We start from the raw sequence: 26,139 nt of genomic DNA on the forward strand, positions 1-26,139 counted from the left end.
TTTTAATGTATTGTTTATTATTCCTAGAATTTGTGTAAATTTGGTAATTTTCTTGTTCACATCTTTTTCATTTTGATAAGATATTTCACAACTCAGATAATAGAAATTTTGCACTTGTTCGAGGCATTGGTTATTGTGTATTATCTTACTTCTGACTGGGTCTTGTCCTAAAAATGCCATTACTTTTGATTTTTGTGCTGAAATTTCCATCCCAAAATCTTTTAATATTTTATTTAATGTATACAATCCTCTTTGTAAATTATCCTCTGAATTGGAAATTATGACTTGATCATCGGCATAGAGTAAGGTATTTAATGTTAGAGTACTGGTTATTTTGATTCCTGATGTGTAGATTTGGTTCCATTTTAAAATAATTTCATTTATATAAATATTAAATAAAGTTGGTGATAGAGGACAACCTTGTCGAACTCCATGATTAACTAATTTTCTTTCGGATATACAGTTATTTATTTTGACACCTATTTTGCTGTCTGTGTAGATTTCTATTATATTTTGTAAAATTAGTAACACATTAAACGATTTATCCTTCTATCAAAAACGAATGTTCCCTGGATCAAAAGTCCTATTTCAATTATGTAATTACTTTATATTTATTTCTAACAGGTGCAGCGGAGCTCACGGGTATGGCTAGTCTCCAAAAAATATTATTGTTCACGTCAAAAATGTGTTATTGAAAATTCTACCCGCATAATCGTGTTGCCAATGTAGCATATTAACCCTTTGATGCACGCATTTAGGAGGGAAATAAAAAATTCTGTTTGCAATGAAATTAAACTTTTATTTGTTAACAGAAGTGGCTCAAATTTTAAAACTTTCAAAAACTTCCATTTTTGACACAGAAAATGGGTGGTTTCATGGTAAAACCACTATGCAATACTGCAGGACACAATGACTTCAGACTTATCGTGAGTGATACAAAAGGAAACAGTTTCCGTTCTCATTAAGTCAAAGTGCGACTTCACATGCAGGCCCATTTACTCCCGTGTGCTTGAACTTTAGTACTACAATAAGCACCGCGTCTTGAAGATCCACGCACAGACATATGTGCCACCTTGTTGAATCTTTTCTCATATGGGACAGTTGGCTTGAAGTGATGCACAGGTTTTTATACTGTCTTCCTCCCTCTAGGTTTTGGAATATTAGCTGCGACCAAACCATCAACAACAGCCAACCTGAAATTGTTCAGGGTCAGTTCTCCACCTTCACCTCTCAACGAATGTACCAAGAAGGCATTAATCACATTGACATCAACTAAATGCTAAAAAAATACGGTGCCACCATTTTATATCGGTCTCGTAGAAGGAGTTCAACATATCAGCTTTGTCAACATAACCCGTATGTTTGTTGTGGTCCTTCACGAGTTGTGGGCAAGCAATTTCAGTGGTTGCTCCATTCTTTTCTTTCCTTGAAACAGTGGCGGCAATAGCTGGATCGTGATAATTAGAAAGGAAAAGAATGGACCTTCTATCCTTCCACTTGAGCCAGGACATTCCAGCATATGACGTACGGCTATCACTCTCACCAAGTTTCATGTCGTGGTCTCTTCTTTCGTCGTGTGGTAAACCAATACGCCCATGTCTAACTTTACCAGGTGCAAAGATATTTTGGTGCCTTAGAGAGATCATACGATTCAAACTTGTGAAAAAGTTGTCATAAAACACTTTGTGATTGTCACGAACCATCTCTTCCTAGTAGCCATGATGAATAAACTGAAACAAAAATGGAACATTTGTTGGATATGTAAACATAATACCCTGTTTGCATGGTGGTTATGTTTTGAAATCACCACATTATTTCTATATTGATGCCACATGTGTCGAAGAAATTACAGTCTTGTTACTGAAATATGTTCTAAAAGTCCTAAGACAAATAATACTAAATAGAAACTTACCTAACTGTGATATTTTTATAACTGAAATAAAAACATGTAGAGAGTCTTCCATGGCAACTACGAGTATACAGAACATTGGCCATCTTAGTGAACAGGATGGGCAACACAGATATAAGAAAAATAAAATTCCTCTACAGTTACTATGGATCAGTGAACGCAGCTAAGTAGTTTTGAAATGAAACCACCATGTAAGTAAGCGGAAAACTCAAATTAAAAAGGTGGTTATGTATTGTAACCACAGTGCTGCAAAAGGTTCGCCGTGGAAAGAACAATCTCTTTCATTTCTAAAATATCTGTTTCTCAAAATATTATTCTTTATGTTAAACAGTGACTTCTCGCGAAATTATACTGTACCTTTCTCTATCCTGTATATAAAATAAAAAAAAAAGAATAATAGAAGTATTGGTATTCCCAAGAAACTAGTTCGATTAATTAAAATGTGTCTCAGTGAAACATACAGCAGAGTCCGTATAGGTCAGTTTCTATCTGATGTTTTTCCAATTCACTGTGGGCTAAAGCAGGGAGATGCACTATCACCTTTACTTTTTAACTTCGCTCTAGAATATGCCATTAGGAAAGTTCAGGATAACAGGCAGGGTTTGGAATTGTACGGGTTACATCAGCTTCTTGTCTATGCGGATGACGTGAATATGTTAGGAGAAAATACACACACGGTTAGGGAAAACACGGAAATTTTATTTGAAGCAAGTAAAGTGATTTGTTTGGAAGTAAATCCTGAAAAGACAACGTATATGATTATGTCTCGTGACCAGAATATTGTACGAAATGGAAATATAAAAATTGGAGATATATCCTTCGAATGGGTGGAAAAATTCAAATATCTTGGAGCAACAGTAACAAATGTAAATGACACTCGGGAGGAAATTAAACGCAGAATAAATATGGGAAATGCGTGTTATTATTCGGTTGAGAAGCTCTTATCATCCAGTCTGTTGTCCAAAAAATCTGAAAGTTGGAATTTATAAAACAGTTATATTACCGGTTGTTCTGTATGGTTGTGAAACTTGGACTGTCACTCTGAGAGAGGAACATAGGTTAAGGGTGTTTGAGAATAAGGTGCTTAGGAAAATATTTGGGGCTAAGCGGGATGAAGTTACAGGAGAATGGAGAAAGTTACACAACACAGAACTGCACGCATTGTATTCTTCACCTGACATAATTAGGAACATTAAATCCAGACGTTTGAGATGGGCAGGGCATGTAGCACGTATGGGCGAATCCAGAAATGCATATGGAGTGTTAGTTGGGAGACCGGAGGGAAAAAGACCTTTAGGGAGGCTGAGACGTAGATGGGAGGATAATATTAAAATGGATTTGAGGAAGGTGGGGTATGATGATAGAGACTGGATTAATCTTTCACAGGATAGGGACCAATGGCGGGCTTATGTGAGGGCGGCAATGAACCTTCGGGTTCCTTGAAAGCCATTTTTAAGTAAGTAAGTAATAGAAGTAATATGATCAGAATTTGTGAGATAATAATTACAATTATTGTATTTTCATAAGTCATCATCATCATCATCATCATCATCATCATCATCATCTTCCTAACAAGTATTAGCCCAAGTGGCCTGTTACGGTCTCAAACTAGAATTTTCAGTCTATCTCTTCTTTGGACGGCCTAGAGATCTTTTGCCATATGGATGGTAGTGAAGCAGTGCTTTTGGAATTCTGCATCGATTCATTCATTCGAGATGACCCTTCCACTGAAGTTGATATTTGCTGATGAACTGCGTAATGGGTTCTGTTTGAAGTTCTATGATCCCAGCGAGTATATCCAGCTGTTGCTCTCATAAACCTCATCTCACTTGCTGTTATTCTACTGACATCTTTATTCTTTACAGTCCACGCTTCGCTACCATAGCTTAATACTGGCTGTGCTAAGGTTTTATACAAGCCTATTCTTGTGTGTCTTTGTACTAGTGAAGGTTTCATGATTTTATTAATGATCCCCATTGTTTTATTATATTTACATATTTTTTCAGCAATATCTACTTCATCATAAGGTGATATGTATAGCCAAGATAAGTGAAGGTATTTACTCTTTCTATTATTTTATTATTCAAACAGATTTTGCTTGGTACAGGGAATTTCCCACAAAATGACATGATTTTCGATTTTTCAATATTAATTTCCATGTTATATTTTTCACTGACCTTATTTAAATTGTGTACTGAATATTGTAAATCATCTTCAGTTGATGCCATGAGAACTAAATCATCAGTGAAAAGTAAAGCATGAAGCTGCAAATTTCGATTAATTGGAATAAATCCATGTCCTGTCTGTCGCCAATCTTGAATGATTCTATTTATATATATAATAAACAGAAGTGGTGAAAGGCCACAGCCTTGTCGTACTCCACTATAAATGGGTCACCACTGTGAAAGTTTATTGTTGCTTCGAATTGCTATAATGGTTGTTTTATATATATTGTAAAAATTTTGTATAATCTGTTGAGGTACTTGATCATCTGCCAAAATCTGAAGTAATTTATTCCGATTGACTTTATCAAAAGCCTTTTTAAAGTCAATGAATGCCATACGCATTTCTAAATTAAATTCTCTATGTTTCTCAACCAGTAATTTCAATGCGAAATATCCATCACAACAGGATCTTCCTCGACGAAAACCATTTTGTTCCTCACTGATAATATTGTCGTAATGCTTATTGAGTTTGTTTTTCAAAATATTTGCATAAATTTTATATCCTGCGTTCAATAAACTTATTCCTCTATAATTATCCGTAATTTTCAAATCTCCTCTCTTATGTATAGGGATTACAATAGATTTAGTCCAGCTTTCTGGAAATCCTTGTCCCTCCCATATCAAATTTAAAAATCTAAAAAATCTTTGTAGAAATTTATGGCTAGCATATTTAAATAATTCACTATGTATTAAATCTTCTCCTGGAGATTTATAGTTTTTCAATTTAGCCAAGACTCTTTGTAGTTCATCCATAGAAATTAACTCCATTAAAGGATTAGTTGAAAATGGAAGCGTGAGAGATTGTGTTGATGTAGGCCATAGTTGTTGAAAATACTGTAACCAATTGTCCTGAGAAATAACATTTATTCTTAGATTATCTTTTACTTCACAATTTAATTTCTTAAGAATTTTATAAGTCTGTGGTTGAGGCCGAGTAATATCATTTTCTAAGTATGCCACAAAGTTTATCCAATTCTGTCTATGTTTTTTTCGAACTTCTCTCTTTGCGATTGCCCGTTTCTTACGATAATCAATTTGATCTTCTTCTCTCTTGGTTGAGATATACTTATTGAATGCTTGTCTTTTATCTGCAGTTATCTTGGTTATGTCATCATCCCACTGTCGCAAGCCTTTCTTTCTAAACCACGCCTTTTTTTGTCCCAAACTTTCTTTGGCGGCTTGTGTTAAAATTTGTTTCATATTCAACCATTCATCTTCAACATTAACAAGAAGGGGTAATTGATCTACAAGAATATCCATTCTATTTCGGTAGAGATTAGCAATACTAAAATCTCTAAGTAAACTGACTTTGAAGAGTAAATTATCATTTTTCATATGCGTTATCTTTCTCAACCATCTTGGTTTTAAACGTACTGAGCTAATTAGTAGATAATATTTTCATAAGTCATATTTAAAAAAAATTGAGTATGATATAAGCGGGTATAGAGCGGTCAACAGGTAAAAAATTTTCCAATATAAATTAAATTATGTATGTACTCGTATATAGTGAATCTTGGTATGACTGATAGAGAGATAAATTTTGGCTCACAATGAATTACACCCCAACGGGTTCAGACTAGAAACAAGGTAAATTCGCTATCACCCCACAGAAGAAACCTATACCTGACATTGTAGCCGGAGTGGAAACAGTGATTCAACATCTACCTAGAGAAAAGGCGGATAATATCAGATATGAAACAAGCAGAATCCTCAAGACAACAAACTGCCTCCATCCAACCTGGACAAGGACCAACACTCCGCCCTATGCAGCCTGAAGAAAGACAGTGATATTGTGATCCTACCAGCAGCCAAGGGCAACTCCATGGTCCTCATGGATGCTCCAGAATATAATAACAAAATAACCAATCTCCTCAATAGCAACTCCTACAAGAAACTGGCGACCAGTCCTCTCAACAAGATACGGAAAGAGACTACAAAACTCATCAAACAAGCCACCTCCATTAATGATAACACAAAGAAGAAATTACGAATAGGGTACACCACACCGATAATACATGGCCTTCTCAAAATCCACAAAGAAGGCGCCCCCCTCCAACTGATAGTGAGTGCCATCAATTCACCTACTCAGGCCCTAGCTCGTTTTCTGGCTACGAAGCTCCAACCCCTCACTAGAGAGATCAAATCCAACATCAAGGATTCAGGCCATTTCATCGAGATTATAGACAAAATTAAGCTACGGGACGGAGATCTACTAATCAGTTTTGATATAACTTCACTGTTCACCAATGTTCCAGTCAACGAAGCCACCTACATCATACACCAGAAACTCATAGCTCAAGATCTGCTGACAGAATGGGCAACACTAGCAGAGTTCTGTCTACAATCAACCTTTTTCCAGTTCCAAAACAACTTCTATGCTCAGAATGAAGGTCTGGCGATGGGTTCCCCATTATCACCCATAGCAGCCAACATTTTCATGGAAGCCTTCGAAATTGAAGCTTTAACCAATATACAACCATCACCCTCACATTGGTACAGATACGTTGATGACATATTTGCGATATGGCCACACAGTGAAGCAACCTTGCACATGTTCCTGATCAACCTCATCACACAGCATCCCAGCATACAATTCACCATGGAATTAGAACACGATCAACTCCCATTCCTGGACGTACTGGTTAAGAAGAGAAGTAATGGCTCTCAGCCACTCGGTTTCCAGGAAGTCTACCCACACCAATAGATACTTACACACCTCGTCACATCACCACCCAGGAGTCAAGAGATCAGTCATCAAAACTCTCACCGAGCGCGCTCATAGAATTTGTGACTCTGACAACCTATGAGCAGAACTTCAATTCTTACACAAAACCTTAAAAAACAACGGATACGACATCAACATTATAAGGAAGTCCACATACAAGAACTCACGACCAGAAGCACACGAACAAGATCCTGAACTTAGAAACATGAAACAGAAGGCCTTCCTTCCATACATAGAAGGAACCACAGACAGAATTGGGAAGTTACTGAGGAAATTCAATTATCAAGACGGTATACAACACCTCACACAAGATCTCCCACTCATTAGTCAAAGTCAAAAGATAAACTTCCATACCTCCAATCAGCCGGAATATACATGATTCCTTGCTCCTGCGGTCTAAAATACATAGGCCAAACTGGACGTACAGTGGAAGATAGAAGGAAGGAACACATCTGACTCTGCAAATACGGACCATACGAAAAATCAGCTATAGCCTTACACTCAGCAGATTCAGGCCACGCCATCGAATTCGACAATATCAAGATAATAGATAAAGAAGACAACTTATACAGAAGATTGGTCAAAGAAGCCTTCCACATCAAACTACATCCCAACAACATTAACAAGGACGATGGGTTACAACTCAGCAACTCATGGGGAAGTCTATTCCAAGATCATACTTAGGAACGAGAAACCAGGTCTCCACATGTATGCGGCGCCCCCTTCATCCGGACTTTGGGCACAGTATCATGGTCACTCTTTCGGACCTTATGAGGGCCAGTCTTTAATATGGATACCCCCCTCCATACAGACCTTAACCGGATTGGACAACGAAGAACCAATCAGATGCCAGAAGGAGAACCTACGACCTATCACAGAATGTACTCCCCAATCGAGACTACTATATATATATATATATATATATATACTGTATATACGAGCTCGCAGACTATTTCCTTAATCCTACTGCTCTGAAGATGACCACAACACAGCTGTCGAAACGTCAGCCACCAAGACAATGCGGTAGAAGCCCCGAAGTTTATTTGTGTCAGCTGTCTCTGAAGTTCAAGTGAAAGCACACATAGACATGAAATTATGTGAAATTTATGTCAGCACAGCTTCAGATCAATGTACAGATCATATAATTATTTTATCTTTGCCTCTGTACAACGTCACATTTATGGTGCAGAGGAAAGGAGACGGCAGAAAGATTGTAATGCTTTTTAACATGCTGACACCCACGAATAAGATAATCCACTTGAAATTTAACGGTCACTGACAGGCAGAGATAAAATGTAAGATCTGTAGAAACAATTGATTAAATGGCGATCTTACTCGTTAACACGAGTAAGAGCGCCATTTAATCAATTATTTATATTCAAGTGTTAAAAGTAGTGTACGAAAGATTCAACATGGATGATCTGTAGAACATTGAGTCAACGTCTAGTGAGAGTACGGGTACCTAGGGGTGTGTTTTTGTTTTGCTGAACTTCAAGAAAATGCTAACTCATTTAAAGTTGGGTGTGACTATAGACTGTATATATATTTTAGTTTCGTTTTACTTTGTTTATAATTTGATTTTTTCTATTATTTTGTTAGTGTTTCTGGTGGCGTGGAAGTGAAGGTCTCATGGCCTTACTACACCAAAATAAATAAATAAAAATTAAAAAATTGTTGGACGTAAGACACATGATTAAATATATTATTTTCGGTGCCTGATCTATAACTGTTTCAAATAGAGTAGACCCTGATAGGCATTTGGCTAAGAAGTTTATTAATTCATGACACTATGTAAAGATTCATCTTTAATGACTAGAAAAGCTTAGTAAAGGCAATTCGTTTTGTTTATATTTGAGTTTCCGAGATTTGATAGTGCTCTAATTTCCTTTGCTTTTAATTTCGATATTATTGATTTCTAAAAGTTTAAACAGTTTAATTAAAAATAGAAGCAAAAAAGGTGCTTTCAGCTAGTACAACATAAAAACATAAAGTTCACTACATTATTTTGTTTTGTTGTATAATAAAACGAACTACTGTACTAAAGCACAACGTTTTATATAGCTAAAAAAATAATGGTATTTCATGAACATTCTCTTATTTCCATTGAAGTTATTGAATTTTCCAAAAATGTAAGCTTCGAAAATTGGAATGCAATGTTAATTATCAACATTACTTTTAAAAGAAATTACTAAGGAAATATATATTTATTCCAGTTATCCAATGTTGAATTAATTTATTTCTTTTGCATTATTATTTGAAAATTGTTTACTCCTACAGAGGTTTTCAGTCAATATTTTCTATCAGTACGTTAATTACCACATGACTGAAATAATGTAATATGACTCCTTTTTCAGAAAAAATGAGGACATATGCGAAGAAAATGTAATTTTTTAAAACCCAAACACGTGGGAAGAACTGCACAGTTGCAACATTATTATGGAAACGCAGTCAATATACACGTAGTATAGAATGAAGTTTCAGATACAAAATTAATAAAAGAAGAGGAAGAAGAACTCTAAGCCAAAGAGTTTTGAAATTAATATTCTCGGAAAAAGTAAAGATTTGTGATTTTTATACATAAAAATCAAGTAATACGAATGCAATACATAACTGCATCACAAAATGTATATTATATCACTTTCTTCAGAAAACTTCAAAATAGGTACGTTTTAAATATAAAAATGACAATATTTAAATTCCCTTACTGCCGGTTGACTACATTTTAAAATCAGGTCGAAAGTTCTCAACCCAAGCATGTCAATTTTATTATCTACAACTTCTACTCACTGACGTTAGATCCATTTTTTCATTCTCTGTGGAATTCGCGTTCATCCCTCAACGCGTAACAATGATGTCATCAACAATGCAAATGACATATTGGACCGCCATTATGATTTCTGATTTCATTTACAGTAAGCAAAGATAGCACTTTATGTATAGTATGTGTATTGAGGAGCTCGGTTCGATTCCCATGGGACAACCAGGATGAATCTCTTCCCACCGAGGTAAGCTTTCTAATTTATATTAAGATTCCTGCTTGAAAATTGCAACAATAAGTAGGGGATAAAAACATTTACGTTTTGTGGCGTCAATGACGATTCTGGGAATAAATGTGTATATTGGGAGCTGATAATTAAGCCTCGACTGGACAGGCACATTTAAAATACTACCGAACGCACTATGCAGTTTAAAAATTACTGACGACAATGAGATTTTATGGTTTTAATACATTACGGTACTATGTTTTATGGCCATCCTTGTTTATCAATAAGTACAAACAAAATAAATCGTATAATGCAGTGCTTCTGAAAGTGTGGAATTCTGTGAATAGTAAATTGTATTTAAATAGTATTTTAAATTTGGATATACCGCAAAATATATACAAACTGACGAAAGTGCGAATCAATAAATACCGTACATGAAACATCTCCAACGATAATAATTATTATAATATAACTAAGGAAGGGATTAGTGAAGTGCTTTGTATGGAGTGTAGAATTGTATGGGGCAGAAACATGGACATTATGATGAATTGAAGAGAAGCGAATAGAAGCATTTGAAATGTGAATATGGAAAAGGATGGAGTAATAGACAGAGTAAGTAAAGAAGCTGTGATGGAAAGAGAGGATATAGGCTAAATGCAGAAATAGAATTGAGGCTACAGCTTTCCCCACTAAAACCAAATAATTATACAAAACATGTGTGACATTTAAAAACGAACATACTCATCCCACTCAACAGAACAATTAACTACCGGTACCACATTTTATATAATTACGTACATCAGTTAGGCCTACTCATAGATTTCAAAAAGGCATAAGTATGACTTGGTTATGGGAGAAGATTTATATAATATTCTTATTGAATTTGGTATTCACAAGTACCAGTAACTAGTTCGATTAATTAAAATGTGTCTCGGTAAAACTTACAGCAGAGTCCGTATAGGCCAGTTTCTATCTGATGCTTTTCCAGTTCACTGCGGACTAAAGCAAGGAGATGCACTATCACCTTTACTTTTTAACTTCGCTCTAGGATATGTCATTAGGAAAGTTCAGGATAACAGACAGGTTTTGGAATTGAACAGGTTACATTAGTTTCTTGCTCTATGCGGATAACTTGAATATGTTAGGAGAAAATCCAGAAATGATTAGGGAAAACACGGAAATTTTAATTGAAGCAAGTAAAGCGATAGGTTTGGAAGAAAATTCCGAAAAGACAAAGTATATTATTATGTCTCGTGACCAAAATATTGTACGAAATAAAAAATGTAAAAATTGGGAATTTATCCTTTGAAGAGGTGGAAAAATTCAAATATATTGGAGCAACAGTAACAAATATAAATGGCACTCGGGAGGAAATTAAACGCAAAATAAATACCGGTATGGGAAATGCGTGTTATTATTCGGTTGAGAAGCTTTTGTCATCTAGTCTGCTATCAAAAAATCTGAAAGTTAGAATTTATAAAACAGTTATATTACCGTTGTTCTGTATGGTTGTGAAACTTGGACTCTCTCTTTGAGAGAGGAACATAGATTAAGGGTGTTTGAGAATAAGGTTCTTTGGAAAATATATATATTTTTTTTAATCCAATGCCACCAGGTTGTCTTTTCGACATTTCTGGTCTTCTCTCCTGGCCATGGCTTAGTTGTAACCCACTTCTGAGGTTGGGGCATCTGGAAGGCGGAGTTACATTACCCCGATGATGTGATAGGAAGATTATGATAATGTGGTGCCAGGAGAGGTCTTAAATCTAAACTTAACCTAAATTCCAGACCATGGATGAACACAGGAAAAATTCCTGTGCTCTAACCGGGAATCGAACCCGGGACCTCATGAACTATAGCCAGAAGCTCTGACCACTAGACCATGAGGCTGGTACGACAATATATGTAAATACATAACCTATAATATTTCCCCCAACGAGTCATTACTATAATCAGATAAATGTTTTCTGCATGAAGGCAGTGCATAGATGATCATAGCGAGTTGTGATCTGTGATAGCGAGAACTTGCCAAGTGTGTGGAGGAAGGCTCTTCGCCTCTTTCTCGCAACACACCTCTCGCCAGCGAAAACTCTTCAAGTGTGTTACGGGCCCAACAGGGAAAGGTCTCAAGTAGAATTATTTAATGAAAATTATACCAAGTCAGATGAAATGAAGAGTACATTCCAATTCACCTAGGTTACACGCATTGCACCCCAAAGGTTTTAATGTAAAAGTGACTTTCGAGTTACCTACGTTTGTTCACAAAACTCTGTGCCTGCTTTGACTAGAGCCAAGAGCAATATACTATTTGAAAGAAGAAATATGCGTACACAATAAAAAAGAAGAATCACTGAAAAATCTTGAAAACCGACAAAATTATCAATGATTTTGCTCTCACCATTTAAACATTTAATATCACGTGAGTCACTCAACATACACTAACGAACTAATACTCTTTAGGAAACTTTTAATGATTCCTAACAATATGCAAAAATGAAATTTGTTAAATAAAAAATTTATTTTTAAGAAGATTTCATAACAGTGTCGACTAACTGCCACACAAAAGCAAGCAAACGACCGAAAACAGGAGAAAGCAAAGGAGGGTTCACAGAGGCCGATAAACACCTGCAAAGAAAGATCATCAACATTCAACTTCTCGGCATGATGTTTCACATAAAATATGAGTTCAGTCGGAGCTTGAACCCTATGATGCTGGGGGAGGGGGGGGGATACGATTTTGTGGGTTTTGCAGAATTGATTAAAAGAAGGTCGATAGGTTAATCAGATTTTAAAATTAATAAGTTAATTGATTCAATTAATTGCTTAAATCATCACCTCTAATAACAATATAAACAGATTAAAAATGGAAGATGGGGATTTGATTCTACTGACTTAGGCTCGGTTATACAGGGACATCATTTTATTTTTACTAACATTTCTAATATTAACCTGACTATACCTTTGCATTAACGGTTGAGAACCGGAAACATCATTTGCTAACCCCTTCCACGACTGCAGTTCAATGATACTGGCGTAAAATACAAACAAATCACTTTACTAGGTATAGGAGGGAAGAAAAGTAGTTCATCCATTTACGTAAACTAGGAAATATCGCGATTTTGAGTTCAATAATTTTCATTAGGTTTTGTTTAATCAAAATACAGTACTGTATTAACAATGAGTGTTTTTACTCACAAACTGAGCTGTCCATGTGGACGTATTCATTATGCAGTGTATATTATACTGTCTACAACACATTAGCGTACACTATAGAGAATGAAGTTAAATTGAAAAATAATCATAATATGGATATTTAAACACATATTTGAAAATGGTGGCCATTCATTTCGATACAGGCTTCAGTTCTAATATGCATATTATCGCACTATAGACTATTGTACCTAATTCCAATTACCAGTTTGGAAAATATTTGGGGCTAAGAGGAATGAAGTTATAGGAGAATGGAGAAAGTTACACAACACAGAACTGCACGCATTGTATTCTTCACCTGACATAATTAGGAACATTAAATCCAGACGTTTGAGATGGGCAGAGCATGTAGCACGTAGGCGATGGATTAATTCAGAAATGCATATAGAGTGTTAGTTGGAAGACCAGAGGGAAAAAGACCTTTGAGGAGGCCGAGACGTAGATGGGAGGAAAATATTAAAATGGATTTGAGGGAGGTGGAATATGGCGATAGAGACTGGATTAATCTAGCACAGAATAGGCTTTTAAGGAACTCACAGGTTCATTGCTGCCCTCACATAAGCCCGCCATCGGTCCCTATCCTGTGCAAGATTAATCCAGTCTCTTCATCATATCCCACCTCCCTTAAATCCATTTTAATATTATCCTCCCATCTACTTCTTGGTCTCCCCAAAGGTCTTTTTCCCTTTGGTCTCCCAACTAATACTCTATATGCATTTCTGAGTTCACCCATACGTGCTTCATGCCCTGCCCACCTCAAATGTCTGAATTTAATGATCCTACTTCAGGTGAAGAATACAATGTGTGCAGTTTTGCGTTGTGTAATAATAACAATAATAATAGTAATAATAACAATAATAATAACAATGATTATAATAGGAATAGTAATAGTAATAGTTGTGAATTTCCGAATTATTGTGAAGGCCGAGTATTTTCCCTGGATCAAATAATAAAATACAAATTAAGTAAAAACTAATACGTGCCACATGCCCTGCCAATCTCAAACGTCTGGATTTAATGTGCCAATTATGTTAGGTGTAGAATGCAATGCATTTATAACTTTATCCATTCTCCTGTAACGTAATCCCTCTCAGCCCCAAATATTTTCCTAAGCACCTTATTCTAGAACACACCTAACGTCTATTCCTTTCTCAAACTGAGAATCCAATTTTGACAACCATATTGAAGAACCAGTAATTTAGCTGTTTTATAAATTATAAATTTTAGTTTTTTTTTTTTTTTAAAGCAGATCTCGAGTGGCATTTATATTTGTTATTGCTGCTCGAAGATATTTGAATTGTTGTTGTTGTTGTTTTCTAATGCCAGGCATTTGACAATGAAGTCATTTGACCTCTTGCGCTCCAATATTTTTAGATATTGGAGTGAAAAATGGCAAGTTGTAGCCGATTTAAGTGAACACCATATTTTAACGTTTTGGTGGCTACTTCATTCACACACAACCCCCAGAATGTCTGGAGGACCACACCTGCTGTTGGTCGACGGGTCCATTGGACCTAGCTGGGAGATCTTGTTGATCACCAGCTTTCCCTCCTTAAGCCATTGGAGGACGATTTTAGTGCCATAGCAGGTCAGCACTAGGAACAGAAAAGTAGAAAGGGAAATGAACCCCTAGGCCTCGAATGCTCTAATGCATTGAATTTGTCCACCTTCTCAAAGCATAAATTTCCAATTTTTATATTTCCATTTACTTTATTTTCTCGGGATTTACTTCCAAATCTATCTCATTACTTGCTTCAAGTCAAATTTCCCTGTTCTCTCTAATAGTTCGTGGAATTTATCCTAACATATTCACGCCATGAGCATAAACAAGCAGCTGATGTAATCTGTTCAATTCCGAACAGACTGTATTTTTCTGGACTTTCCATGTTCGAATGTGAAAAGCTGCACTGCATTTTCGGCACTGCTTCCAACATCGTGGAGAGAAAAAAATTATGCACATAATAATCTACCAGCCAGAGTGTAATCAAACTCAGACCCCCAGCACACGAGTCCTTTTTCCTACTCCATCTACGCCGGTTATCACTAGTTGTGTTAAATTAAATTCCAATCGTTCGGAAAAATTTATGCAGCCTTTACAAGTCTTCCGAAACAATCCCAGGAATTTACATGTAATTCACTGATTCGATCATCGAAATTTCTCGCAATATTGTAGGTCTACAGAGACATCTACCTGCGACAGGGAAAATTTTCAGAGAAGGTGAACTCTAAATGTTTCGTAGAATCCACTCATTCAGGAATAAGAGTAATTTAATTGCGACAATCTACATCATGCAACACCCCACTTTACTTTTGTTCTATTGTTATATTAGATACCCTCCACAAAACTGGCTTCATTTATACACTGACGGATCCTTGATCTCCAGAGAACAAGGTGCCGGTGCAGGTGTTACGTGCTGTCTCTTCTCACTTTATAGATCTCTTGGGTATGAAACAACAAGTTTTGATGGAGAAATCATTGCAATAAGTGAAAGTCTCAGGAATCTTCTATACCACATCAGTAAATTTAAAAATGCAGTTATATTGTCAGACTCCAAAGCAGCTATTCTATCAATAGTCTCTAAACACACACCTTCATCTCAAACAGCAGAAATAACTAAAATGCTCTCTCAATTAATATCACTCAATAAAAGAATTGTATTCCAATGGATACCATCCCATTGTGGAATCCTGGGAAATGAGAATGTGGATGCTTTAGCAAAGAAGGGCAGCACTGCTACTTACAGACCTGTTACTAAATCTACGTATTACTCTGTAAAAAAATTTATTAAATCTACATACTTAGACTTCAACAAACAAAATTTGATAACACAATCCCAAGGGAAAAAATGGAACTTTCTGCATCAAAATCCACAGTTAATTCCGATTTACCACGAAAATCGTCTGTAGCTGCATTTAGATTGGCAACAGGCCATGATTGTTTGGCCAAACACCTGCATAGAATTGGAATATATCAGTCCCCTAACTGTCCATTGTGCAACTCAAACTAAGAAATGGATTCGGAACACCTCAAAATCTGTGCTTCAGTGGCTGGCCATGATAATATCTTTGAAAAGTATTGGAGTGCAAGAGGTCAAATGACTTTATTGTCGAACGCCTGGCATTAGAAAACAACAACAACAACTTTTGCTCTAAAGTGAGCGAAAGTACGGCATTTATAACTCTTAAAACTTCTCTATCATTAATTAAATTTTGTCCATTTATTATTCCACATTTCTGAAATACTTCAGGAACAACAGGAGTCCATGCAGTGGGAAAGCATCGACGCCAAGAATGACATACAGCCCACTAAGAGGAACCCTGCAACTAACTCAGTGGAACATCTGGCTACATCAGAATACCAGGCAATGGAATGGAATACCCAGCGGAAGTAATTGTGGTGGACTAAACGTTTCGCCATCAAGGTAAGACTTTGATGCTTTCACCTTCTTTATTAGGTCAAATAATTCAATTAGCATGAACTATTACTCCAACAGTATTCCTGGTCCTCATTGCAGTAGCAGCAAACTGAGGGTTTAAGATTATATACCTCTAGAAATGTAAGGCTTTGGCATTGAGAAATATTCGTGTTAAGGGGTTAGGTATAGCTTACAACAGTAAAATTTTTGGAAATATTCAACTTTTTTTTTTCCTCCATTACTGTATCTTGTACAATAATGAAAATTAGTATGTATAAAACATTGTCCTTCTGCTATGTGAAAAAAATATTTTACGATTTAAAATAGTTATTTATGATACTTGTGAGGTAAGTGCATCTTTATTGCACGAGTGGAAAGATTTAAGCGCGAGGCGTCAGCCGAGTGCTTAAATTACACGAGTGCAATAAAGATCACGCTCACAAGTACCGTACGTAATTTTATCCATGACCATAACGAAAAATTATGTTTTATAAAAGAAAATATGTTGAAAATAATTCCTCATGTAATCATGGATTTTAGAATCAATACGTTACTGGGTAGGTCATGATGTAGGGGGCCATGGTTAGTTAAGAATGGTATCGAAGGCGTTTGATAAATAAATTATAATTAATTATATATTTTTAATATATATTTTTTTTCACTTTAAACGTGTATTTTCGTCTTTTTGAAGTTTCAGGGATTATTTAGAAATGTTCACGGAACTAATGTGATTAAAATAATTTCACATTTTACTTCTGTAAACTTAAGAGGAATATTAAAACTTAATTAATCATCATGTCTGTTTAGCTCACTTGGCTAACGCATGTTGTTTTAAAATCCTATAAACCCAACTTCGTAGGTTCAAGTCTCCTCGCATCCCAAAAGGTAAATTATTACAAAATTTTAAAAAGATGCATATTAGATATGGATGTAATGTACAAATTACGACGTAGCAGATAGAGAAAAGAGAAGGAGATTGAGTGTATGTATATTTAAGAAATGGTAATAAAGAAGTACAGGTAGTGACATCTAGTAACTATGAATAATTTCGAGGGAAAAATTGTTCCGGAGCCGGGTATCGAACCCGGGACCTTTGGTTTAACGTACCAACGCTCTACCACTGAGCTACTCGGGAACTCTAACCGACACCGATCCAATTTTTCCCTCTATATCCACAGACCTCAAAGTGGGCTGACAGCCGTCAAGCAACCAACTTCGAGTGCACACTAACTCCGTGTGACTTAAATTGTGGTTTTCTGTTAACGAACAGTGACGTGTATTATGCAAATCAAGATTTTCAGGTATAACTCCCTGTAAAGTTGATTTGAATAATTTCGAGGGAAAAATTGTTCCGGAGCCGGGTATCGAACCCGGGACCTTTGGTTTAACGTACCAACGCTCTACCACTGAGCTACTCGGGAACTCTAACCGACACCGATCCAATTTTTCCCTCTATATCCACAGACCTCAAAGTGGGCTGACAGCCGTCAAGCAACCAACTTCGAGTGCACACTAACTCCGTGTGACTTAAATTGTGGTTTTCTGTTAACGAACAGTGACGTGTATTATGCAAATCAAGATTTTCAGGTATAACTCCCTGTAAAGTTGATTTGAAGTTGGTTGCTTGACGGCTGTCAGCCCACTTTGAGGTCTGTGGATATAGAGGGAAAAATTGGATCGGTGTCGGTTAGAGTTCCCGAGTAGCTCAGTGGTAGAGCGTTGGTACGTTAAACCAAAGGTCCCGGGTTCGATACCCGGCTCCGGAACAATTTTTCCCTCGAAATTATTCAAATCAACTTTACAGGGAGTTATACCTGAAAATCTTGATTTGCATAATACACGTCACTGTTCGTTAACAGAAAACCACAATTTAAGTCACACGGAGTTAGTGTGCACTCGAAGTTGGTTGCTTGACGGCTGTCAGCCCACTTTGAGGTCTGTGGATATAGAGGGAAAAATTGGATCGGTGTCGGTTAGAGTTCCCGAGTAGCTCAGTGGTAGAGCGTTGGTACGTTAAACCAAAGGTCCCGGGTTCGATACCCGGCTCCGGAACAATTTTTCCCTCGAAATTATTCAAATCAACTTTACAGGGAGTTATACCTGAAAATCTTGATTTGCATAATACACGTCACTGTTCGTTAACAGAAAACCACAATTTAAGTCACACGGAGTTAGTGTGCACTCGAAGTTGGTTGCTTGACGGCTGTCAGCCCACTTTGAGGTCTGTGGATATAGAGGGAAAAATTGGATCGGTGTCGGTTAGAGTTCCCGAGTAGCTCAGTGGTAGAGCGTTGGTACGTTAAACCAAAGGTCCCGGGTTCGATACCCGGCTCCGGAACAATTTTTCCCTCGAAATTATTCAAATCAACTTTACAGGGAGTTATACCTGAAAATCTTGATTTGCATCTAGTAACTAATATATTAACTTCTTGAGTAATAGTTCAATGGAAAAGTATACGTGTGTACCCGGGTACTAGGAAAATCCTGATGAACTGTGAGATAAAGTTCAAACTGTGAGGTAAAGTCTTTATCTCACTAATGAAATAAAGTAACGTTGAATAAAAGCCTACTTTACAAACGCAAAAGTATTTAGTAAAGGCATGTTGTTCGTTATGGTCATGGATAAAAAATTATATATATATATTTCCAAAATTCAAAATCGTGGCAGTTCATTTTGCAGTGATGAAGCGTTTCCACAGTCTACTATATACAGTCGCGAAGCTTGAGGTGATTTTTTTGCAAATCTCGCTATAGAGCGCTCCAAGCGGTTAGCAACTAGAAACAATAGACTGTCCACTGTCGACTCTGGATTTAGAGTCGACTGTGTCGTATTTCTATCGAGTGCTAGGTCGTTGCGTATTTCGCATTGATGCTCGTGAAGAAAAATCCTAACATCTATTTCTTATTTTACTTCTAGATGCAAAAAGTGGTTAATAAACAGCAGGAGGGAAGATCTAATGACAAAGGATGAAGCATATCTTTATAATATAAAATTTTGCTCTCTTCATTTCGAAAACACACAATTCATGAATGAAAACAAAAGTAAATTAATCTGGAATGCAGTTCGAACTTTATTTGATGTTTCAAATAAACCTGTTCTGTTATTACCTGCAGCTGAGAGACAAAAGCTTTGCATTAATTCTACGTCTGTATCAGCTGATTCCTTGAATAATTGTACATTTTCAGACAACTTAGGCCTACTTTTTTTTCATAGGATATGTTTTTAATTATAGCTGTTAATTTTGTTGCTATTTTTATTTGTTATTTTACTAGAGACGTAGAAATTCATTCATTCATTTATTTTATTCCATAGATCTTACATGAGCAATGAAGCTTTAAGATGTGGAACATGTCAACATTTTACAATATTACAATTACAATTTTTACAAATTTTTATAGTTTTACAATTTAGTAATTTTCTACAATTTTTACAATTTTGTACAATTTTTTTACATTTTTTTACATTTTTTTACATTTTGGCGAGATGTAGTGAGATGAGATGAGGTCCGAGGATTCGCCAAAATATTACCCGGCATTTGCCTTTTCGGTGGGGGAAACCTCGGAAAAACCCAACCAGGTAATCAAATCAAAGGGGGTAATCAAATCAAAGGGGTTGATGTCAAGGACTCGCCATAGACCATCCGGCTTCAGTCCCACGGCTGGGGAAAACCTCCGAAGAAACCAAAGTCCAAAGGGGGGTCCAACCCAAGCCTGAACGCAGCTCCGGATCAGCAGCCCAGCGAGTCTGTCGACTGACCAACATCGATGGCTCTACTAAAAGTATACAATACATAGCCAATCAGATTATTAAATTTACAAACGCAAACGATCATTCATAAGTTGAGCTATATTATAATACAAAACAATTTAATTAAATTTAAGGCATAAACAATTCAACCAGTTGTGATATACAGAAATTGATAATACATATCATGCAAACTACTTCAAATTACAAACAAACAATTTATCAGTAGAGCTATATAGATTACTATTCAATTTAAAGCATATACAATTCATCGGCCAAATCTATACAAATATATACAATACAAAGTAGCATACTTTCATTAAGCTATACAAATTTGTGCAATTAATATCAAGTAGATTAATTCAATTTATAATCATAAACAATTCATCAGTTGAGCTATACATATTACCATTCAATTTACAGTAGGTCTGTATACAATTCATCAGTAGAGCTACACTGACTAGTAATCATTTAAGAACATATACAATTCATCAGCCAAACTATACAAACATATACAATCAAATTAGTTCAATTTACAAACTTATTTTCGTTAAGCTATACAATTCATATGAAGTAGATTAATTCAATTTATAAGCTTAAACAATTCATCAGTTGACCTATACAGTATACTATTCAATTTACAGTACATACAATTCATCAGTTATGCTAAACAAAAAATACAATACATAGTAAACAGATTAAGTCAATATAAAAACATATTTTAGTTGAGCTATATAAAATTGTACATGTCATTTAAGTAGAATAATTCAATTCACAAGCATAAACAATTCATCAATTGTGTAGAAGGTATGAGTATGTAGAAATTTGGTTAATTCTTTTCTGAACCTTTTCTCGTTGTTCTTCAAATCTTTAAGATAATTAGGCAGTGCATTGAAGACTGTTATACATGAATAGCGAACTCCTTTTTTAAAACAGCTTAGACTAACAGAGGGTAGATGAAGATCTGATTTATGTCTTGTATTAAAATGATGAATGTCTTGATTAGTACTGAATTTATCTTGGTTCTTAATATACAGCATCATTACGGAAAGAATGTATTCACAAGGTAAAGTCAAGATTTCTAAGTTTCGGAAAATATTTTTACATGAGGTCCTTTTATGCACACTGGCCATTATTCTTATAGCTTTCTTTTGTAAAACAAAAACGTGTTTAGCTTCAGACGAGTTACCCCAGAATATTAAGCCATATTTCATTACAGAGTGAAAATATGCAAAGTATGACATTTTGAGTAAGTTTATATCACCAATAGTAGATAAGGATCTTAATGCATAACAGGCAGAGCTCAATTTACGAGTAATACATTCTATATGCGTTTTCCAGTTCAAGTGATTATCCAATTCTAAACCAAGAAACTTTGTGCTTATAGATTCTTTGAGATGAGTTCCATTTAATCGAATACTGTAGGAAACCTGAGCACTATTGTGTGTACTAAATTTGACTGCACTGGTTTTATCAACATTAAGTGCTAGTTTATTTGCATGGAACCATTCATTCATTAGATTCAGCACTGTATTAGAAGTGTTTATAAAATGATCGTATTGTTTGCTTGAAATAATTACACTTGTATCATCTGCAAATAAAATTACATGGGATGAATTGTTTATGGTCAAGGCTAAATCATTAATATAAACTAGAAACAACAATGGACCTAAAATTGACCCCTGCGGAACACCATGTTTAATATTTCTAAATTCTGAATAAGTAACTTTATGATTATTTGGTGCATTTATTTCTACTTTTTGTTTTCTATTTGATAAGTACGATGTAAACCAACCCAACATCTCATCTTTAATGCCATAAAACTTCAATTTTTTTACTAATATACTATGGTCTACACAATCAAATGCTTTAGCCAAGTCACAAAAAATCCCACCTACATGTAGTTTCGAATTTAATGAATTTAGTATTTCATCCACCAAACTAAAAGCAGCATTCTCTGTCGATTTTTGTTTTCTAAATCCAAACTGTTCTAAAACTAATATATTGTTGGACTCCAGGTAATGATATAATCTATTATACATAACTTTCTCAAACACTTTTGAAAATGTTGTTAATAATGATATGGGTCTGTAATTAGCAATAGTACATTTATCTCCCTTTTTGTATATTGGTTTTACTATTGAATATTTGAGTCTTTCTGGAAAAATACCACATTGCATTGACAAATTGCATAGATAGCTTAACGGAGGGGATAATATTTCAGAACAAGCTTTCAGAACTTTACTTGGAATTTCATCATATCCAGAGGAATATTTTGTTTTTAGTTGTTTTATCACATGCATGATTTCTGCTGCGGTAGTGGGAATAAATTTGAGACCTAAAAACTCAGTGTTAAATGCATCAGTTAGGTAACCAAGTGCAGCATCTTCTGCACAATCTTGAATGTTTAAGTTCTGAATAATATTTATATAGAAGTCGTTAAAATGATTTGCAATTGATTTTGGGTTATCTATTTTACTATCATTGATTTTAATGCAAGTAATATTTTCACTCTTTGAATATCGATTAGTTTCATTTTTAATAATATCCCAAATAGTTTTAATCTTATTATCTGAATTTTGTATTTTTTCATTCAGATACATTTTCTTTGCATCTTTTATAACTTTTGTCAAAGTTTTACAGTAATTCTTGTAGTAATTAAGAACATGAGGATCATCACTATTCCTACTCATTAAATATAGATTCCTTTTTCTAGCACATGATATTTTAATTCCCTGAGTTATCCACGTGTTTTTACTTTTACATTTTTTCACCACCTTGACTGGAAAACATTCATTGAAATAATTCGTAAATGTAGTGAAAAATGCATTAAATTTAGTATTAATATCAATGGTATCGGTACTATATACATTTTCCCAAGATTCATTTTGTAGACATGTATTTAAATGATGAAGAGATTCAGCATTTATAATCCTTTTTTTTATTTTTAGATTAACACTTTGGAATTTTTCACTCATATTGAAAACACTTAGAATTTGTGCATCGTGATCAGACAGGCCATTGACTAATGGTACTGTTGAATAGGAATTCAATCTACTTTTATCTATAAATATATTATCAATGGCAGTACTACTTCCAGCTTGTGTTCTGGTTGGAAAACTTACTGTGTGACTAAGATTATAAGTTTCAAGAAGTGAGTTTAATTTTCTTTTACGTGAGCTTTCTGATAGATAATCTATGTTTATGTCACCACAGATTACAAATTCGGTATGTGGTTTATAAAGTCTTTTCAATAATGAATCTAAGTTAGTTATAAATTTCTTATAATCTCCCATTGGCGCCCTATAAACACATAAGATAATTAAATTTGATATCTCATAACCAATTTGTATTCCACAGATTTCAATATCTTGTTCAAGGCAAAAATCAGATATATCAATTTTACTAAATAATAGATCCTCTCTGATAAAAATACAGGCACCCCCTTTTTGGAAGACATGTCTACAGAAATGGGAACCTAATACATATCCATGTAAAGACAGTTGTAGTATTTCCTGTTGCTTCATGTGATGTTCAGTTATACATAATATCTGAGGTTTATGCTTTTGAGTTGCTAAAGAAGTGATCAATTCATCAGTTTTTTGTTTTAATCCCCTAATATTTTGATGGAAAATAGTGAAGTTACTGTGTTCATTACTAGAAACATCAGAGCATTTACAATTTAGTTGAACTTGTTTCAAACACCTTACCGGTGGGAGGTTTAACCTAAAAAAGGAGAAGCCCTAGCATTAACTAACACAGGAATATTACAACTCTGCTTTTTAACATGGCTGCCTCTGATGCTATTAGCAATAAGAACCGAAAGGTGCTCCTTGCCTCTACCATTCAGATGCAGGCCATGTGACGTATATTCATACCTTAAACGTATATTCATAAGTAAGTCTGTTACAATAAAATTTATTGATCACGTTTTATTTCCAATTCTGGTGTGATTATTATTGCTTAACCTCATCCCACTTTGTTAACTACGTAAGCCTACACTACAAGTACCGGTACACGTAAGTTACTTCCATTAATTCATATTTCCATTATTATTGTTATTATATTATTGTTGTAAAGGGAAATGCAAATTAATATTTATTGGTTTCATAGTTCATTATCGCTATAATCTTGAATGAGTGAAGCGATTATGTAAATTTCAGTTCGTTTTGCACAAACAAAAATAATATTAACCTATTTCTTGCAGGTATCTTCGAGTTTATGGCGGAATTGAATATACTTCATTAAAATAATAAATGAACTTTATCCATTTAATATTTCAGTAATGGAAGGAAGGTGTTAATTTTTCCAAAAGAACCCAACAACGAAAGTGTAACATATTTTGTCGTCTGCTAGGAGAGATCTGTGATGAGGCAATAGTAGCGATCCTAGTGGTGGGCAACTACCCATGTTTGCATTTTACTACATATTGAGCTTTGCGACTGTATATAGTAGACTATGGCGTTTCCCTCATGACTGATAAACTTGTTAACTTTTTCATGTTCTCTCTCTTTTATTTTATTGCTGAAACTCATGTTTACAATATCATGCTCGTTCAACTACATTCCTTAATAAATATTTGTTTTACTTTGTGTTAGAAGAAAATACTGATATTTGACCATTTTTTAAATGAATTTATTTTTTATCAGACAGTCTGTCAAAGGCATAGAAGTAATTTTCCATCATGTTGGAGATATGATATGCATAAATACACACAAAAATTTCATCGCAGAATGTTGGATACTTTTTGAGTTATAAGGGAAACGCTTCATCACTGCACAGTAAATTTTGAATTTTGAAAAAAATATTTTTCTTTTAAATCGTAAAAATATTTTTATCGTATAGCAGAAGGACAGTGTTTTACACATACTAATTTTCTTTATTGTACAAGATACAGTAATGGAGGAAAAAAATGTTGAATATTTCCAACATTTTACTCCTTTAAGCTGTACCTAACCCCTTAAAGTCTTGCGTTTTCATAACGTCTTGAAATAAAGTTTGTACAGATTGTTTGATAGCTTGCATGTTCGAGTGTGTAGAAATATGTAGATTTTCATAAAACAGTATGTTCTTCCTTATAGGGTTTTATGTATTTTGGAATTTAGTCAAACCGCGTACAGACAGACAGATAGACACTCCCTCTCTGCTTCTTCTTTGTGGTCTGCAACAAGACAAAGCCGAGCTGCGTGTTCAAAGATATTTTGGCTACATACTGTAGGTGAGAGCAATCACACACTGAGCTCCTCTTCTCTTATATTCATCATTCCAATCATTGGACTCCTGCACTAAGCCTCTTTTCATACATAGATCAAACTCGAGGTGGGCCAAATGAATTTGAGTGGCAGACATTCAGGATCAGCAAGTAGCTCCTGATTGGCTACCGCTTCCGCCAACCAGAATGCGCCTGGCGGTCAGGACTAGGAACTAGCTTCTGATTGGCCTACAGCGGGAAGCCCTACTATTGCATATATATCGGCTAGACATGGCCCCACATCACTTCATTCCCTGAAGAAGATGGCAGAGCTAGCCATCGAAAGCTTTTAAGCACATCTCCAACTCACCTGGCTGAGAACCCAAGAAGAGTTATTTAGAGAGAAATATGTTGCTACACAGTGAAGCCATCTCTGTATAGATAATTAGAACACGAATTTTGAATAATTTCGAAGGAAAAATTGTTCCGGGGCCGGGCATCGAACCCGGGATCTTCAGTTAAATATATCAACGCTCTACCAACTGAGCTACCCTGAAACTCTACCGGACACCGATCCAATCAAATTCAAATCAACTTTACAGGGAGTAGTTATATTTGAGAGCTTGATTTGCGTAAAACACGAATTTTATTACGCAATAAGGAAGGCAGTTTGATCAAAGACCTTGTATATAATACTACACAAAGTCTTTGGGTTTGATATGCGCTGATAGAAA

General features: G+C 35.3%; 1 long non-coding RNA gene across 2 annotated transcripts in view; it reads left to right on the plus strand.

Annotated features, from left to right (window-relative positions):
* Positions 1–26,139, plus strand: part of LOC138693325 (uncharacterized) — a 100,043-nt gene that overhangs the window by 23,993 nt on the left and 49,911 nt on the right. Inside the window, exon 2 of one of the 2 annotated variants that reach the window (XR_011330287.1) lies at positions 16,302–16,475. This is a non-coding gene — a long non-coding RNA (uncharacterized lncRNA). Of the gene's footprint in view, positions 1–16,108; positions 16,476–26,139 lie in introns of those variants that run through there. The other variant, XR_011330286.1, reaches the window with a different exon arrangement.

This window comes from Periplaneta americana, chromosome 17 (assembly GCF_040183065.1).
Source record: "Periplaneta americana isolate PAMFEO1 chromosome 17, P.americana_PAMFEO1_priV1, whole genome shotgun sequence".
NCBI lineage: Eukaryota > Metazoa > Arthropoda > Insecta > Blattodea > Blattidae > Periplaneta > Periplaneta americana.